This window comes from Medicago truncatula, chromosome 2 (assembly GCF_003473485.1).
Source record: "Medicago truncatula cultivar Jemalong A17 chromosome 2, MtrunA17r5.0-ANR, whole genome shotgun sequence".
NCBI lineage: Eukaryota > Viridiplantae > Streptophyta > Magnoliopsida > Fabales > Fabaceae > Medicago > Medicago truncatula.
Window position 1 is genome coordinate 13771976 of NC_053043.1, and position 20304 is coordinate 13792279.

At 35.5% G+C, this 20304-nt stretch overlaps 1 pseudogene; it reads right to left on the reverse strand.

Moving 5' to 3' along the window:
• Positions 1 to 10265: 10265 nt before the first annotated feature.
• LOC25488050 (protein TPR1-like) lies at positions 10266 to 17311 on the reverse strand (annotated as a pseudogene).
• Between the last annotated feature and the right edge of the window lie 2993 nt (positions 17312 to 20304).

Below are 20304 nucleotides of genomic sequence, written 5' to 3' on the forward strand. Positions count from 1 at the left end.
GATTTGGAAGTTCTACACCATCCATGTGTGTAAGGATTAAAGCACCACCGGAGAAGGCCTTCTTGACAACATAAGGACCTTCATAGTTAGGCGTCCACTTGCCCCTTGGGTCGGGTTGCTGGCTTATCCTTCTTTTCAATACAAGTTCCCCTACCTTGAATTCTCGAGGATGGACTTTCTTGTCAAAAGCAGTCTTCATTCTTGCTTGATATGACTGTCCACGAGCCATGGCATCCATACGTTTTTCCTCAATCAAATTCAACTGATCATACCGGCTTTGGCACCATTCAGCCTCGGATAACTTTGCTTCCATGATCACACGGAGAGATGGGATCTCCACTTCCAAAGGAAGAACTGCTTCCATACCATATACAAGAGAGAAAGGGGTTGCCCCGGTTGAACTGCGCACAGTAGTACGGTAGCCATGCAGAGCATAGGGTAACATCTCATGCCAGTCCTTGTAAGTGGTTACCATCTTCTGGACAATTCTCTTGATATTCTTGTTGGCGGCCTCAACTGCACCATTCATCTGAGGTCTATAGGGAGAAGAGTTATGATGCTCAATTTTGAATTCTTCACAAAGAGCTTGCACCACATTATTATTCAGGTTGGTACCATTGTCGGTAATAATCTTGCTGGGAACACCATATCGACAGATGATGTTGTTCTTGATGAACTTAGCTACCACTTGCTTGGTCACATTAGTATAAGGTGCTGCTTCAACCCACTTGGTGAAGTAGTCAATTGCCACTAAAATGAAACGATGACCATTTGAAGCCTTCGGTTCAATTCTTCCAATCATGTCGATGCCCCACATTGAGAACGGCCATGGGGATGAAATAACATTGAGAGCGTGCGGAGGCACATGAATCTTATCAGCATAGATTTGACATTTGTGGCACTTTCTGGCGTGTTGGTAGCAATCATGCTCCATGGCCATCCAGTAGTAACCTGCTCGTAACAACTTCCTTGACATAGTATGCCCCGTAGCATGGGTCCCGAAGGTACCGTCATGTACATCATGCATTAACTGCTCTGCTTCATGTTCATCAACACATCTTAACAATACCATGTCATAGTTTCTCTTGTACAGAATATCTCCATCTAACAGGAATCTACTGGCCAATCTTCTCAGGGTCTTCTTATCTTGTTTGGAAGCACCCGGCGGATACTCACGGCTCAGCAAGAACTGTTTGATGTCGTAGTACCAGGGTTTATAGTCAACCACATTTTCACCAGCCTGATCGATCACATCCCCAATAGCAAACACATGTGAAGGTCTTTCAAGGCATTGCACTTTGATTATTGGCACATCATTCCAATGGTTTACTCGAAACATGGAGGATAGAGTAGCAAGAGCATCAGCCATTTGGTTCTCATCACGAGGAATATGGTGCAGCTCAACCTTTGTAAAATATGTCAGCAGACGTCTCGCATAATCATGATAAGGAATCAACTTAGCATGGTGGGTCTCCCATCCACCCTTTATCTGATTGATGACGAGCGCAGAATCTCCATAGATGTCGAGGTGTTTGATTCTCATGTCAATTGCTTCCTCGATCCCAAAGATACATGCTTCATACTCAGCCATATTGTTGGTACATTCGAACAAAATTCGGGCGGTAAAAGGAATGTGATGCCCCTGTGGGGATACAATGACTGCCCCAATTCCTTTACCATAAGCATTGACAGCACCATCAAAGACTAAACCCCACTTGCTATTGGGATCTGGACCTTCATCAATCAACGGTTCTTCGCAGTCTTTTGATTTTAAATACATGATCTCTTCATCGGGGAAATCGAACTCAATTGGTTGGTAATCATCAAGAGGTTGGTAAGCAAGATGATCGGCAAGAATGCTACCTTTGATTGCCTTTTGAGTTTTGAACACAATATCGTATTCAGACAAAAGCATCTGCCAGCGTGCAATCTTCCCAGTAACAGCAGCTTTCTCAAAGATATACTTTATCGGATCCATTCTGGATATCAACCAAGTTGTATGATTCACCAAATAATGACGCAGGCGTTTAGCGGCCCAGGCCAAAGCACAACAAGTCTTCTCAAGCATTGTATACCGAGTTTCGCAATCGGTAAACTTCTTGCTTAGGTAGTAGATAGCATGTTCTTTCTTTCCAGTCTCATCTTGTTGACCAAGCACGCATCCCACAGATTCATCAAACACTGACAAATACAAAATCAAAGGTCTTCCTTCCACGGGAGGGACAAGGATAGGTGGTTCCAGTAGGTAATTCTTGATGCTATCAAAAGCTTCTTGGCATTCATCATTCCATACAATAGGTCGATTCTTGCTCAAGCAGTCGAGTGATCTCATATGGTATATCACCATCCTCTTCATCTTCGGCTTCATACACAGGGAATTCAAAATTTGGAGGAACTGTAGGATTACTGTGTTCAACGGGTTTATTATGGTTCAAACTGCATAGAATGGTTGAATGATTTTAGAAAATGGTTTTTTTTTTCTTTTTATGCAGTTCTTTGAAATTGATAAGAAAAATAAAGATGTTTTGGTTTTTTCTGGTATTACCATTATTTCCAAAAAAAAAAAGAACTAAAAAAAAAAAAAAAAAGTCGTGAAAGAAACGACAATTTTTATTAATAACGGCGATGCCGAAACAAACATGCCCTTACAGAAAATATCACTGTCGCTTCGGGCAGAGCGAGAGGATTGTTATTTTTGAAAAACAAAACACTTAAGCAACAAGACACATTACTCGGAAACATGCATGATTGAAGGAATGATGATGGCATCCCAATTTCTCGCAATGCCTCCTGGTATAACAAACATAGGCCTAGGACTACATCCAGTCGCCTCTTCAGTAATTGCATTGATAAACTCAGCACTGTAGAAGATTCATGTGGAGACTCCTGAAGTTGGGGAATATCCGAGACCCTCTTTATGCTTATTCTCAAGGAGTTGTATTAACTTGCCCCAGCCAGCAGCTTGTCCTTCTTGGATGTCATTGACAGTCAGATAATTGTCGTTCATCAGTTTCTGGATGTCATTCTGAACAACGTAGCAACCCCAAGGATTATGGAAGCATTCTGGGCAACTGGCATGATCATGGTCAAACAGAGAGGCTTGGCATAACTCGATGTGTAGTGGCACCAGAGGAGTTGCAACGTTACAAACATCCGATCTGGGAGCTTCCTCATATACCTCAATCATGTTTACAGCAGCGTGATTCGGAAGAGGATTGTCGACGACATGAGGGACGTTATTCTCAAAGGTCAATTTTCCTTGGTCTATGAGTTTTTTTACAATGTACCTCAACGCGTAGCATCCTTCGACATCATGACCCATAGCACCTTGATGGAAATCACACTTGAGGTCCGAACGGAACTCGGGAGGCGATGGATCAGGTGGAGGCTTGCCCTGTCTGGTTGTGCAGTGCCCTTTGAGAAGTAGAGTCGGGAGTAATTCAGCATATAACATTGGTATCAGAGGAAAGGTAGGTCTAGCCTGTTGCTGCTGTCGTTGTTGAGCTGGAGGCTGTTGTTGCATTCGCTGGACGACGGCATTAACGGGTACCTGAGGTTGACCCGATGGCAAAGGATACTGATGATAGAATGGTGGAAAGAAGGGATGCTGAGAGTATTGCGCATACGTGTACGACGGAGGTAGCTGAGCAGCATTGATGTCCATGACCTGGAACGTGATCAGAAAGGTTTCGGGACAGATAGTTATTGGCAGATCTATCTCCCCAAGAATGTTCTTACGGGATCCGTCGAAGGCTTTAACCAGAAAGGTGCTCATTCCCAAGGGAGTTCCCCGATAGCTCAATCGATCCAGAGTGGCCGTTGTCTGAGGCAAGGTGGTATTGACAGAGACATGGTTCTTCCCAGGAATCTGGCCATTATTGACAGTACCAGAAACGCCAACTGCAGTACTGGGAGTGAAGAACGGTGGAAGCCCATACGGAAACCCAGCTGTCATAGCAAAGCGAGCGTCTGCAGATGTGGTGGGGAGCACGCTTGTAGTCACCGGTGCAGCTGTGGCTATAGGGATAGCCGTAGCTGATTGTTCTTGAGCGGCTAGCAGAGCAGTCATGACATCATTAGCTTTAGCCAATTCCTCCCTTAGAGTGGCTAACTCGGTACGGAGCTGAGCGTTCTCTTCTTCCATAGCCTTTTTCCTTCTTCTGTACTCTCTGGTTCGATCGATTCTATCAGGTTCGTAGACCTTCTGAGCACGAGCCACTTTTCAAACTGTGGCAGAGGAACCAGGAAGTAGTGAGCAATTGGAAGCCTTTGTGACCGATGTATGATGCATATGATGCATGATATGCAGATGCAAATGCAAAAACGACTCTTTTTAATGTCATCGAAGGACTTTTTAAACAAATTCGAAACATTGTAAACACTGTTAAACAAGCAAAATAAGGTTTTACAATGGTAAACTTATGAATACAAGTTCACACCTGCGGTGTCTTACAATGTTTCGATCTGTCTAAAAAAATCTTCGATGTATGCGTGAAAAAAAACTTATGCATGAATGCATGTATGCATGGTTGTTTTGTTTAGTTACAAAGAACAAGGTGGGTTGAGATTCAAAGTAACAGGGCCACGGATGGACACGGCGTCCGGTGAACTAAGGCTTTGGATAGTAGTAACCAAGGTTCTAACACAGTTCCCAAACTGCAACCTCTCTCACATATATCATGGTAGTACAGGACGACACCCGTTCCATGATTATTTGTGAGAAGGTCTAGTTTAAGTGTAGTATCACGTGACGACTAAAGTTTGAGACAACACTCAATTTAGCCACCGCACTACGTCCTAAAAAGGCTAGGATGGGTTTGGTAACTACGGTTCATAGCTTCGTCGAACAATTGAAAGTGAAGTGCCTAAGCATGACAACACACGCCGACAATATCACCTTCAAAATGCCTCAGCTATGTGAGATTGATCGCATAATCCAATACACGAGGCAACCCCCGGATCGAATTGTCGATTATATCTCTACCTAAACATAAGTTCACTCAGCCCGGGTATAGGACTTTTGATATTCTCACCCCACACGTTAAATGAAAATAAACAAGTATTCACATATGTAAGTAATAAAACAAAGCGTGAATATAAACTAAGGAAAACTAGGCGCGACCCGCTAAAAAGAGTCCCCAGTGAAGTCGCCATTTCTGTTATCATGGTTTTTGGGTGCCAAGCCATTAATTGGACTTGAACCTTTCGACCGTTGATATCTCTCTTTTTTCTTGGGAAGGGTAAAAGGAGAAAAACCCTTAAAAAGTTCTAGATTCGGGGGTCGTTTTCACTACGGGAAGGTGTTAGGCACCCGGAGCGATTATGGTATTCCATAAGAACCGTTCTCCTAAGTTTATTTCTACGCTTTAGTTTTATTGCTTATTTGTAAAAAAAGAAGGTATGATTAGTGAAGAATGGGGGTGAGAAGAAGTAGAATTTTGATTTTATTTCGGCTTGGAGGGGTTAAAGTCCCTTGCCTACGTACCGTTTTACGGGATCAAAACCGGCGTAGTTCTTGCTAAAAAGACTTGTTGCTTTTTTTGTTTTAATTGTTTGATTTTAAATTTTGAAAATGATTTGAAGAAGGGGATTGAGAGGCTTCATGAGCATTAGAGTATGAAAAAGTGGGGGTTTGTTTAGTGATTTTGCAAAAAAAGTCTAAATGATTAGATTTATTTGAGAATTTTATTAAGAAAATAAAAGGTGAAAAATTGTTGGAGTTTTGACTCCATTTTTATGAAAAATATTTGAAGCGAATTTGTTTGCATATTTTTTGGAAAAAAACTGGATTTTCTCTAAGTGTTTAAGCCTAAGCATTCATCTAACCATGCAATCCTAGCCATACATCTACACATACAATCCTAGGCATACATCTACGGTGAGTGTGTGCGTGCCGGTGCGTCATAGTGTCCATAGTCCATATTACAAAAATTGCCTAAATACATTAATTCTATGGCCTCTTTGCCAAGCTACAAACCAATGATAACACATTACATCACCGAATGAATTAAAATTTGCAAAAATAAATGCTAAGCTAAAGAAAGTGGAGGAGATAGTGAAATGCTATGAGTGAAGTCACATAAGGAACAAAATGTTAGTGAAACAAGGAAAAATATAATGGGAATGATAAAAAATGCACCAAATGAATGTGCAATAAAAAGGGGTAAAAATATGAGAATTTATCAATCACAATATGTAAAAATGCATCAAGAACATATATGGAATTTTAATGAGCAAAAATTAAAGAACAAAGTAAAGGAAATAAATGCAAAAATAAGCAAATAAATTCTAATACTTAGAGGAAAAATTAAAATGATGGGGAAATATTTTTAGAAAATTTTTTAGAAGCATAAAACACCAAGAAAGTGTAAAAAAGGTATTTAAAACACAATTAAAAAGCAATTAAAAAAAAACGCAGCAGGATTTAATCTGGACCGTTGGATGAATCCAGAGGTCCAGATCAAGCTCTCAAAATCACATCACAGCCATTTGATCAAAGATCAAAGGGTCCAGAAAAAAGCATAAAAGATAGTGTAAAATGCAGGAAGCACAGTGACCGTTAGATCAAAGATCTAACGGTTCAAACAGAAGATATACCAAATTCCACACAAAAAGTCATGCACAGGATTCAAAATCAAACACACAGCAGCCATCAGATCTTGGAACAATCCAGATCTGATGGTTCACAGAGCGAGGGAACACAACAAGAGCACGCACGCGCGCGCGTGGGATCGGAGGGAGTATAAAAAGGATTTTCTTCACAAAAAAATCACAAAACCTTTTCTTCTTCTCTCTCTAAGTTAAACTTAGAGAGAGAAGCTCTCCCTTCTCTCTAAAACACGGCGGCCGGAGCTGATGGTGGTGGTGATTCCGGCGCGGCGGCCGGCCGGTTTCCGGCGGCGGCGCCACCGCGCCGGAAAATTCAAACTACTTTTTTTTTCAAAATTTTTACATCAAAAGTTCCGTCACCACCTCCTCTACACAAATCCGGTGCTAGTTTTAAAAAGGGGTGAGAGATTCGTCGTAGATCTACACTTGAACTTTCGGAATTTTTTCACTCTTTTTGTAAAAAAGCTTACGGATCTAGATATCCTTTTCGCTCTAGAGTCCGAATCCGGCCTCAAAATTTCAAAAATCCGAACGTACAAACTTAGATCTACAAATCTTGATTCGTAACAAACTTTTCACATGTGTATATGCGCGAAAACGAGGGAAAAAAGTGTTACCGTCGTCGTGAAACGGAGGAAAAATCCGAGCCTCCTCTTCTCTCCGCCGCGCGCGCGCGTTATGCTCCGGTGGTGCCGCTTTTGCTCGAAAATCCGGTACGGATTTGGTGTTGGTGTGATGATTCGCGGTGGTTTTGAATGATTCCGGTTCGGATTTGTTGATTTTGTGATGATTTGAGTTGGTTTTGAGTGAATCCGGTTCGGATTTGTTGATTTTGTGAAGATTTGTTCTTGGTGTTCTTGGAGAATTTTTTGGTGATTTTCTGTTTTGGATCTAACTGATTTTGGAGAGAGAAAGAAATTTCTGTTTTTGTGATGTGACTGATTCTGATTTTTTTATTTGGATCTGACACATCTATTTATAGTCTGCCATGTGTATTTGTGGGCCAATGAGAAAATGCCATCTGGACTGAGACTGAAGTGTGCGAAAATTCTGGACAAAAATGCCCCTGGGATCTTTTCTGCAAAAAAAATAATAAAAAAGGACTGGAAAATGAAAGTAAGGACTGAAATGAAATTAAAAACTGTTTGGACAAAAAATGCAATTTTGGGACCTCAATTGAGGGACCAAAATGCAATTAAAAATAAAATTGAATAAAAAACGTAATTTGACCAAACGTAAAGCGAAACAAAAAATAAAATTGACAAAACGGACTAAAACGAATCAATGGCTTAAATGAGGTACTTCAAAGTAACCTCTCTATGCCGAAATTTTGTGTGAAATGACCAAAATGCCCCTAGGGCTAAAAATGACCTAAACAGATTCAAATTGACTTGACACTGACTCAGATGCAAGTTTGAAATGAATTTAACAAGGTTTACTGATGAAATGTTAAAAATCAATCTGAAAAGACTCAGAGACAGTCACAAGGATGAAAATGGGTCCCACTGCAGGAAATGACCAAAATACCCTTCTGTACGACTTTTTGCAAATTTTGAAATAAACTGTAGAAAAAGCAATGTAATGATTCAGAGACACTTTTGAATGACTTACAAGACAAGTAAAGACATTTCGAAAAGTTTTATGCAAGAAAAACATAGGTAAAATTGTGATTGAAAATACTGCGAGGCAGAGACAATTTGAACTGTGCAGTTGAAATTTGATAATTGACAAAGTTTGAAATGAAATTGGGCCCAGTATTTTTAGGTCCAAAAACAGGGTATAACAACAAATATCACAGAATTTGGCAATATTATTGATGAGTGTCGAGAGCAATTTTTCTCTTCCTTCACAAACTCTAGGGTCAAGTTTATTAGGCGACAAGCGAATACGGCGGCTCACGCCTTAGCAAGAGAAGCCATTTCCTTAGCTAGTCCCACTATTTATTATGCAATCCCACAATGTATTGAATCTATTATTATTAATGCATGCTATAAAAAAAATTAGGCAGAACAATATGATCTCTAAAGAAAAGAACATCTTCCTCTATGATTCCATTTACTTTCTGGTTTTTATCTTCAAACCTTTTAGATGCTTGGTCAGGTTAAGAGGAATAGAGGTTTGAAAGCTACTTCTCCGAGCTTATGTGTTTTTGGATAAAGTAGTGAGATCAAGATTATAACATCAACATTAAGAGCTTTGATACTTGCATGTGTTGATGTCAGTCATCTCACCCTCAAGCTATAGTCTGGAACAATCCAGACACAAATCAGGATCAATGAAAATTACTATTTGAGCTGGCATTTAATAAATAACTTTTATTCACATGTAGTTGTGCTTGTGCAGTTAGAGAATCCACTTAAACAAAGTTCAAAGATGGGTGCAATTCCAAAGAATGTTCAAAAACAATAACCTCATCCTTCTTGGAGCTGGAATCTAGCATCCTCAAATTTTCTACATACAAAGGGATTAGAACAATTTTAGAGAGCTTCCCTTGCTCCCCAAAGCAATGCAACTTAAGGGGAAACTGAAGTGTACTTATACGAAATTTTGTTTCTCAGATCGCCCATATAGGCTAAGATATCAAAAAAAATCATCTAAAGGGGAATTTTCCATTTGAATAACATTGTTATGAGTAGCTACATTGCACTTAGCTAAGTTGATCTTTTGCAGGAACAAGCAATCTTGTTTGTAAACCTGTGAGTGTTCTCATTGAGTAAAACCATAAGATGATATTTTGTGGAGCAAAATGCCAAAGCTGATAAAAGATCAAAGATAACGGGAAAATTGACTTAATTGGCACACATTAGCTTTAATTTAGCTTATGCATGTAGTGTTGTAAGCCAATTCATGCATAACCAAGTGCTATTCAGGTTATGCATGTAATTACCTTTTATATTGTAATATGTGGCTCGTTAAGCAATTTCATTATGTCTAAATTTTTCTCTATTTAAACATAATTAGTAATACCCCATTGTAATTATAACACTGAAATATATTTTCAACCTATGAAAATGAGGAGTAATATTTTGATGGTTTCCTTGTATAGAAAAGGGTAAAATATTCAATCACCAAGTGCTCAAATCAATTATGGGTTTTTTTATTACATTTTTTATCCTTATTTTTATTTGTACACAATTTTGATCCATATCTCTATTTTTTGAACTAAAATTTGTGACTCTTGGCGTAAAAAAAAAAAAGTGAGTTTTTGTATTTAGATTCAACAATTGAGAAATAAATCACCTTTTTGCCACCAAAAGTCAACATTTTTGAGGCAACAAAGATAAAAGTATGGGTTGGGACCAAAATTACAACGAATATGAAAAGATAAAACCAAAAACTTTGTTTTTAAAAATTGGAAAATATTTTCACGAGTTTGATAAAATAGAGGGGACCAAAGTGCAATATTTTTTTTTTTAAATTTAACTAAAATTAGATAATTATGTGTTGTAAGCAAAAATTGAGATCTCCACGAAAAATGAACGCGGGTCTTTAAAATAATGGTGAATGTGAGGGTCAAAATCGTATAATTTAAAAAATTAAGATGATAAAGAATGCAATCAAACCTGCTATATTAATATATTAAAATTAGGAGAGTCTAAATGCAAAAGTCTCACGATTTATTAATACCTCAGTTTATTATTTTTTTTGACAAGTATTAAATAACTCATATATTGAAAGAAAATACTATAGTAATGCAAATGAATCACATCATTTAACAGGAGGCATGTTTCCCCAAGATCCTGCAGACTCTGTGGGCTCTAAAACCTTAACAGTTCCATCTGACAGTGCAATTGCAAATTGATTAGGCTCCTTTGGATGTGCTGTGAACCCAAGAGGGTACACATTTTGGCTGTATAAAATAAACAAAGGTGTAAGGATTTTTATTCTTCAGAAAACAGACTCTATCTTCCCTAACTAGCCAACTTTCATAAATGAAACATGAACTCAACTTCTATTGGCATATATATTTCATCCCAAAACTGTTATCATGTGACAAAAATTGCACACTTTAGAACAAAATATACAACGACAAAACTAGGGCTCTTGTTCGATCTCGAATGCTAACAAATATCCTTTCCCCTGATAAATTAACCATTAACATTTTCCTATTAAAAAAACACAAACATATATAAGCACGCCTGCCAACTAGAGGCGGTTGTTACCTAACAAAAAAAAATTGTTCAAGCATCAGTCTTTAATTTATAATATTTGTGCCCCTATTTTGGCTTAATCTACCTTACTACTTATCATTTGTTAAAATTTAGTCCCCATGGAAATATTATTTCCTAATGGACTAGGATATGTTTCTCTTTCGATCTAATGATCTACAGCACAAATATAAAGGAAACAAGCTGCAGATGTAAGCATATGTAGTTATCATAATATAAAGGAAACTAGATAAGTTTAAAAACCTGTTGGATGGGGTCTGATTTAGATATGCAGATGAAGCGATGTGACATCTTAGTTGGAGCCTTACAGCATCAAATACTCCAATGTTTCCATTAGTAAAAGCTGCATAAACTATTTGTCCATTGCAGGAGTATGCTACTGAGGATATAGCATCAGACAATCCATTTCGTGGAAGCCACTGTTATATACAAGCACAAATATGTAACTAATTAACTAATCAGGAACACAAAATATAGCTGCGATTTATGCAATCTTTGAAACATAAAATTTCTCTAAGTATAGCCTTTTTTATAGAATTTTCCCTTAAAAGCTACTTTTTCTAACTTATGAGTAAGGTACTATTTCTAGTGCAAGTAGTTGGTGCGCAAGGTGTGTGAGTGTGGTAAGCACCAGAGTACCGAGTTCGACGCTGCAAACTTATGGAAAAATTGTTGGTGCTTACCTGGAGAATTAATTCCATTTTGGAAACATCATATATTGCAATCTGTGACTCATGGCATACCAGCAGCTTCACTTGATCATTGTGAAATTGAATTTTAGTTTCACCTGCAGGTGCGTTTCCACCTCTTGGCATTTGAATTGAGACTGATTTTTTCTTATACCATTTGTCCATACACCAGAAAGATAGCTACAAATACAAACACATAATGCAAAACTACTCTTTTAATTTATAACAAATGAGATCCAAATAGGTTCTACTATTTTTTAGTATGTTATCATAAAAATCATTTTCAGAAATATATAGTAGAAATCACTTTTTAAATCTATAACAAAGGGACTCATAAAATTCAACAAATGGATAATGTAAAAAAAAAAAAGGAAAAAGACAGAACTTTAATCACAATCAAAATCTGTTAGGAAAACATCGCAGTTTTCATTATGATTTCATCAAAATCCACTATGCTATATTGCTGCTATTTGACAACACTGACTAATTTTTTTGCAAGGGTCACGGTTAAACATACCTGAGCATCAGCGCCCGAAGAAACCATTATATTCAGTTGAGGAGAAAATACTATACCAGTAATGTACTTTCGGTGACCCTGCAAACTAGTTATATGCTAAAAGGCAAATAGGCTCAAATCATTATACATACGATTCTTGAAATGATCTAAATAAAAAATTTGGATCAGCATAATTTTTAAAATAAACACCTGATCTTTATGCACATTGAAAATATGAATCAATGAATCTTCCTTTCCGACTGCGAGTATGTTATTGTTTTCAGGATGAAGCGCAAGAAATGTTGCAGCTGATGTAGGACTCATAAAATGCCACATTACCTGACATTCAACAATAATTTGTCACGACAACTAAGAAATAATGAGATGAAACAAAATATATTATTGTATATATTGAAAGCTCGCTTTAGACAACACCATGTTGAATAATGAAATTTCTTCTCCAAATGCAGCAACAACATGGCAATCATTATTTGTGATGTCAATGCAGGGAATTGCCGAATCACAATTTTTCAGGACATCATTAGTCATAAGAATGTCATTATTCGGCGTCCAATGTTGAGGAACAAAACGTGTTGTCGCCTTTTAAACAAACACAATAAAACTCATAATGTTTTAGACATAACAAAATACATGCATGTATATATGTAACAGAAACTTTGATATTAAAAAATATGCATGTATTCATAGCTTGTATACAATCACCTTTCCAGTTGGATTCAATTCATTAGGGCTCCATTTCCAAAGCTTCTGAATGCCCTTTGAACCAAAAGCTAGAAGACCATCTCCATGATTTGTGTAACGAAGACGAATAACCTTGGCAAAGGATAAAAACTTTATGATGATGAAATAATTGACACAAAAACAGAAATATATTAGTTTAACATCTTTTTGAATTAAAGGAAAGGTTGTAAAAGGAATACCTTGTTAGTTGGGCCCATACTATCTGGCATAGTAACTATTCGACACTGAACACTGTCAACGATTACTCCAATCTACAATTGATAAATAACGAAATGTGTAATTTGTGTGTTCATGCTAATATACTCAAAATAAAAATGTTCTTGATATCAAATAATAGTTAATGTGTTCTATTCTAAAAGACCTACATACCTTATTCCTTGATGTTGAAGAAATCAAATTAAAGTGAGTAATAAAACACTAAAAATTATGAGCAATGCTATATCTCTAGAAAAATAACATCAAGAATTTTTCAAGAATAAAGAGCAGCCAATCACAATGCACTACTTGCCACAATTCAAGGAGGTGTGGCTGAAAAATAGGAAGTGAACAAATAAATCATGCAATTAAAACTTGCCAATTGTGTCTTAAAAAATTCTTGATGCTATTTTTCTAGAGAAATAGCATTTTCCTTAAAATCTACTTATTTAGAGAAGATGGTGAGTTATAGCAGATACAAACCTTTGTGTCAACAGGTTCTTTAGATGCTTCAAAGCCCCATAAATATTTGATACCATCTGCGTTAGCCAGGACTTTAAAACCACCATCTGTTGTAGTAACAGCTAGAATATTTCCTTCCTTATTGAACCTCAAGCAAGGTAGACTCTGACACAAGGCATCAACCACATCAGAGAGTTTTCACAAAAATTTATACAAACAGTTTTAATAACTTGCACAAAGAGAAATATTTAACAACCACGTCTGTTGTTAGTTACGATTTACAATCTCTTGTATTCAAATATTTAACAACAATGACCCTGAACAATAAATCACAATATCGCACTAGCCATCAACTATATATGTCAAATTGTTTTCACAAAAATGTTTAAAAATATATATGGAAAGTAAAAGGACTATACTCACAGGAAGACCACCACCAGCATCTGTGCTAGTCAGAACATTGATACCACCGAAATCCCAAAACTTAATCTGGTTGTCTACGCCAGCAGCCAAAAACCGATTCTTTGCAGCATCGATTTTCACAATACCCGCAGATTTGTTTCTAAATCCAGAGTATTTTCTTTTTATTGTACCTTGAGTTTCTTTCCACTCAACTAGGAAACACTCTCCATCCTTACTTGTTTCACAAGAAAACAACCTAAACATCCAAGAACAAATTACAACTCACAAAACTTAGAGTTAAACAAAAAAAGAAAAGTATATTCTTGATTATTCCTCATTTTCTTACCTGGTTCCATCAGCGTTATAGAGCAATGTGGTGCAACACTTTTCGGTAGTATCGAACTCCCAGATGGAAGTTCTTCTGATCATACTTCCAAGCCCTGATTTTCCCGTCAACCGAAGTTGAATATAAAACCTGCAAGAATATGATCTCATAATAAGTTAATAACTATGTCAAGTTCACTGCACCATATTCGACGGTCATGTATATTAAAAATAAAATTAATTATACCGTTTATCAATTGCAATGATCACAAAATTGAACATTAATTATGAAGGTGGAAACCACAAAATCAATTAAAAAGAAAATACGCAACGTGAAGAGGTGGTGATAGAATAATTTAACCTGAATATTTTCCTTCGAGTGAGGAAGAACCGAATAAACAGGTGCTACATGACCATCAAAGCTAAAGATCTTATGTCCATCCAAATTCCATACCTGTATGTATCATTCTCAATATATTAATAATTAAAAATACATTCAAATAGCTACACACGATCTATTATAAACTAGAAACTTTTGTCACCTTAATTAACTTATCATCTCCACAAGTTACAACACATAGCTGATTTTTTTTAAATGAAAATGCCAAGTCATTAACACCACCATCATGAGCATCAATCTGTAATAATGAAACAAAGACATTATTAATCAAGAGTTAAAAACATTAAAATTGTATCAGATTCATCTAAAAAAATTAATTTCAAAATACCTCCAAATGCTCCTGTAAGCCATTATGGACTTGATAGGTATATAAATGAATCAAATGTTTTGCAAAAGCAACCCCTGAAAAGAAAATAAAATAAAATATCATAAAGCATTAATCAAGCAACAACATCGGAAAAAAAAAATTACAATATTTACCAATAAAACACGCATCCGGGCTCCATGATACACGATTGATGGATATCCACGGTTCTTTCAAATTCAAAGCCTGTTCAAAAGATCATTTTACTAAACTCCACCATAACATAAAGGATCATTTTAATTCCTTAGCAGTGCATTCATCACTCATATACACTTGAAAGTATCTATTTTATTATAGTACTAAATTAAATGTTTTTAAAGAGTTGAATAATTGAATATAAACCTGAAATTCGACCGAACAATTGGAAATATTCCATATTTTGAAAGGCTTTGATATCAGCCTCTCTCGTAACCTTGCTTCCCAAAGTGAAATTTCTCCATTTTCACTACCAACTGTTTCAGTAAAACTTTATAGGTTAGTAAAATAACTAATCAAGTTTCTGTGTAACACAAACAAAACATGTTATTTATTTTAATTTACCAGCAAGGATAGAATGAATTGATGGATGAAACTCCATGTTTGTTACAGTTGACCCTTGATGTAACTTGCAAACAATAGTTGTAGGAAGTTCATCAAACAACCGAGGCGCTGGTTGAGATGTAAAGGTATATGCAACTTTCACAGCCTGTAATGAGTTGTCAATATAGCAATGCTATTACAAATAAACAGAAAAGAAAATATGCAAAACTAATATTCAAGTACCTCTTCAACAGATTGTGAAGGACCAGGCAATGAGGAAGCTGCGAGCGCAGCAAGTGATTGAGAAGATGACGAAGGATTTCCATTCCTCATCCATGCTGCTACAGCATTAGCACTAGGAGCAGCAGGGACTGGTGGAAATGGCTGTACAAAATTAAGTAATAATAAGTGGAAATGCAACAATCCAATGTATATATACAACCGAAAATAACAATTTTATCAATGAACATGAAAATAAATACAAAAACCAAGTTCATACTGCAATTTCAGCAGGAAGCACAGCTAAAGTAGGCGTGCAATGTCCATTTCTAGGTGGAGAACAAGTATTGTCGGTTAACAAAGTGTTGATGTGTGAATTTTGATTTGGATTCCTGTAATGCTGATACTGCCAATTCAAACTGGATAGAGAACATTGACAAAACTTTAGCCTAGAAAACCATGATAATGAAGCTCTACAACTAATATAAGATATGTCATTAAAAGAAAAAAATAATAACTACATAAATGTGTATAGATTTATAGTACTGTGTGAATGGAACAATCACATCAGAAAATATAAACACAAATTGGTAATTTGTAAACATAATCAAGATGTACCCATGCAGTCAATCTGCAATCGAAGATGTAGACACAATTGACCAAATCTCAATCTCGTATGTTCTCTACTTGCATTGTTTCGTATCTGTTTACTTTTGAACTAGGATTGCTATTATAACAAAAACTTTATTTACCTTTGATTAATCAGATGTTGCAGCCGCGACGAATTCAATGAAGGAGACTTAAGTTTCTCATTGATGTTGGGATTATTGTCGATCAATTTCTTGAGCTTTGCCATCAATTTAATTCTAGATGATCTAGCATCTCCACACCGTGATAACTCTTCATTCTCCCTGTATTTAAACCAAATCCATATTTAAAATGCAACCAAATATTAACATATCTTCAATCTGTATAGACAATAATCTAACAAAAAGTTAGAACACAAACATTACCTAATATTTTAAGGGCTATAAGATGTGCTATTTCCTTGTTCAATTGAAATCAATCAACCCAAAAATATTCTAATACACTTACACCAACACTTAAATAAAAACCAGTTTTAATTAATTAGCATTTTAAAGAGAGCTATATGACTGAGATTTGGGCCACGACACAACAGTTTTTGATGTTGTTCAAATAGAAAAAGAAAAAAAAATCAATTGAGACTGCATTCGACTATGATTCTCCTTAATATCAAGGATCGAGGCACGAAGCCACCATCGTTACTGTGACTGTTATTTGAAAGCTAATGATGTCATGATGAAGACAAAGATAAAGAATCCTACCTCTCCAAGACTTCATAATATTTTTGCTTCCTAATCTCAAAGAGCATTTTCATGGAGCCTTCATTTTCATTAGTATTTGTAAAACCATTGAGGTACTTCTCACACTCATCCCAATCTCCAGCAAGGATTTTCTCTTCAAAATACTTCAAATTGAAGAAGAGACCAGATTCTTGCTCCACCCTAAACACACAAAATAAACACATATGAAAACTGAAACAAAGAACAAAATTATTTGAAACCATAAAAACAAAGATCTTTACTTGTGCAAGGTTTCCTTCAAACCCTCTTCCTCAAGATATTGAAGAACGAGTAGCATCAGATCCTTCTTCAAAGATGCCATATTTTCAGCTCCAGACATGAGAATCAAATGACCCTCAAGAGAAAAATGATGTTTTTGCCTTTGTAAAATGACAGTGATGAAGGAGTGTTGAAAATTTTGGTAGCTATGGAAGAAGAGAAAAGCTGACACAAGATATAGAACTTCACGTTCTTATAAGTTGTTTATTATCGTACTTGGACACAACCTGATAAGTAACTATGCTTATCACATTGCAAAAAGAAAAATTGCACAAAACAGCATCTCAGCAGTAGTGCGTCACCTTCACGCACATTTGTTAATATAATATTCAAAACTTGTCTTAAATATTATTAAAAAGAAAATTCTCTCAAAAAAAAAATATTATTAAAAAGAAAATGTATTTAAATTAAATTTAAATTTGAATATAGACTAAATACATTTTGACTTTCTGTACCCAAAAAAATACATTTGACTGCAATAAATTGAAGCACACCTGATTTTTTTATAAATTCATTTAAAAATTTAGAAATATTAATAAAAAGTAGTTGATAAAATTATTATCGTTGTCTCGTAACTTAAATTGAGGTAATGATTTTGTTATCTATCTTTTTTTACGTCATTTTGATTCTTTTGGTCCGATTGCAAATGAATTTTTTAAGTTTCAAAGCTAAGATGCATATCCAAACATTGATGAATTGGCATAGATTTAAAGAGTAGTAGGTCAAATGAAAATAAAATCATAGAAGCACACTCACTCTTTAAATCTATGCCAATTCATCAATCTATGTTTAAATCTATGCCAATACAAACATTGATGAATGAGCATGGATTTTTTTCTCATTCATCAATATTTGTATATGCATCTTATGAATCTATGCCAATTCATCAATGTTTGCATATGCATCTTATGGGTGCTTATGGAGAACGGGTGCTATTGAAGCACCCTTACTCTTCACTTTATTGTATGTCCTATTTAATGAATTGTATTATATTAAAACAGTTTTGTTGAAATATATAATATAATGATAAAGAATTATAGGTCGAATTTGTTCAATTTTTGTTTTGAAGTGTTGGGTCGAAGATTGGTTGTTGATACACCGCAAATGTACAACTATATTGGTTTTAGTATAAAAGATTGTTGAATCCTCAAAGACCAATTACAATTACCGCTATATGTTTATTGGGTTTTTATATTGTGTTGGCTTCATTTTGTTAAAACAAGAAGTTCTAACAAGATGTTGTACCAGATGTCCTAGTCATGAAAGTACGACATCTTAGTTTAAAGTGAAGTACTTTATTTCGCATTCTTGGAAGATTATATTTCTGTGTGAAATCCATGAAGATTTGAGTGAAGATTTATTCACGTAGCTTGTGCTCCAAGAATTGTGTCGGTTTAAGCCTTGCCGTGTTATTGAAGTTAATGTCCAAAACATTTTAGGAAACAATATATTTGCAGGAATATCACAGGAATCACAAACAACAGCAGCAGTAGAGGAATATTATAAGAACAAGACTTGATTGAATACTTTTTTTTTTTTTTACAACTAATATTTCTGATGAATTTTGTGTTCAAGATAGCTTAGATAATTAAAAATGAGTGTGTCTATGCCTTTTATAGCCTAATTCCTAAGTTGAAAATTATAAAATAAAGGGTTAATGGTGCTTTACCCCCCTGTAATATAGGTCATTTTTTGTTTTCCTTCTTATAAAATATTTTTTTTGATTTACCCCCTGTAAAAAAAATAAAATTGGAATACCCCCCTAATAGGTCATAAAAAACGAAAAAATTCTGCAAAAAAAAAATAAAGTCGTTTTTTTTATAACCTATTAGGGGGTACTCCAAAAAAAATAATTTACAGGGGGTAAATAAAAAAAAAATATTTTACAGGAGGAAAACAAAAAATGACTTATATTACAGGGGGTAAAGCACCATTAACCCTAAAATAAATGTGCGTGCATGTGTACGGGATCCAATTGAGAACACAAATTGGGAAACTCTATTGTGTGGTCTAAGTGAACGCTTTGGCATTCTCATGTTTTAAGAAAGAAAATATATACGAGGTCCTAGTGCGCATCATGCATGAACTAGTAAATGATCATTGATCTATGGCTATTACTAAGAGTTATCTGTTTTTAGGCAATAGGTTCAGCCTGTTTCAAATTGATTTATAAAAATGTTAGATATGATGCCTGTTTATTGATTAGATACGGTGTTTTTTTTTGTAGGTTATATTGGTGGGTTATATCGCAATTGATATTACTCAGTTCTACGACAAGTTCGAAAATAAGGTTCATCTAGCAGCGTGTGTGGCAACAACTATGTTGAAGTTATGATACTCAACTAATAAAAATCTTAAAGATGTAAACATTGTCGTGGATTCATATTTAATTTATAGGACAAGTTAGTAAATTAGTGACGTGACAGTGATTAAGTTGGTCAAAGGACGAAATTTTAAATGATTAATGATTGCAAGGCTAGTTTGCAAGGATTAGCGAATACAGGGACCAATTTTTAAACGACCCCTAATTGCAAGGATGAAATACTATTTAAACCTTTTTCGGTTGGATGTACCTTCTAACGGTTTAGAACAAGGATTGGTTTTCTCCTTAGATTTTGTCGAAAAGATAACTCATGCATCCCCATGATTGTGATTATTGAGCCACTCGAAACTCCAGTGACCAAAAACTGTCGAGCGTCGTCATTTAGGTTCACACGACTGAGGACGTTGAGAATGCTTCTTGTCATCGGACTTGTGTTTTGAAATTTTACATTCAAAATTAGAATAACTAAATATTATTTAGTGAGCAAAATAAAATTTAATTTATCTGAATTTTGTTACTCAATATTAATTACTTTTTACTATAATATGTAAAAAATTTAGTATGATTCTTATGGACAATGAAATTGTGTTTTTTTATACAATGATATTTTCTAAACTATAAAAGTCGCTAAATAGCTATTTATTTAATAAAAACTATTGTTAATTTATCAATTTAGAGATCAATTGTATTGATGCATGGCGACTTTTTGAGTGTATCATAGAAGCCCC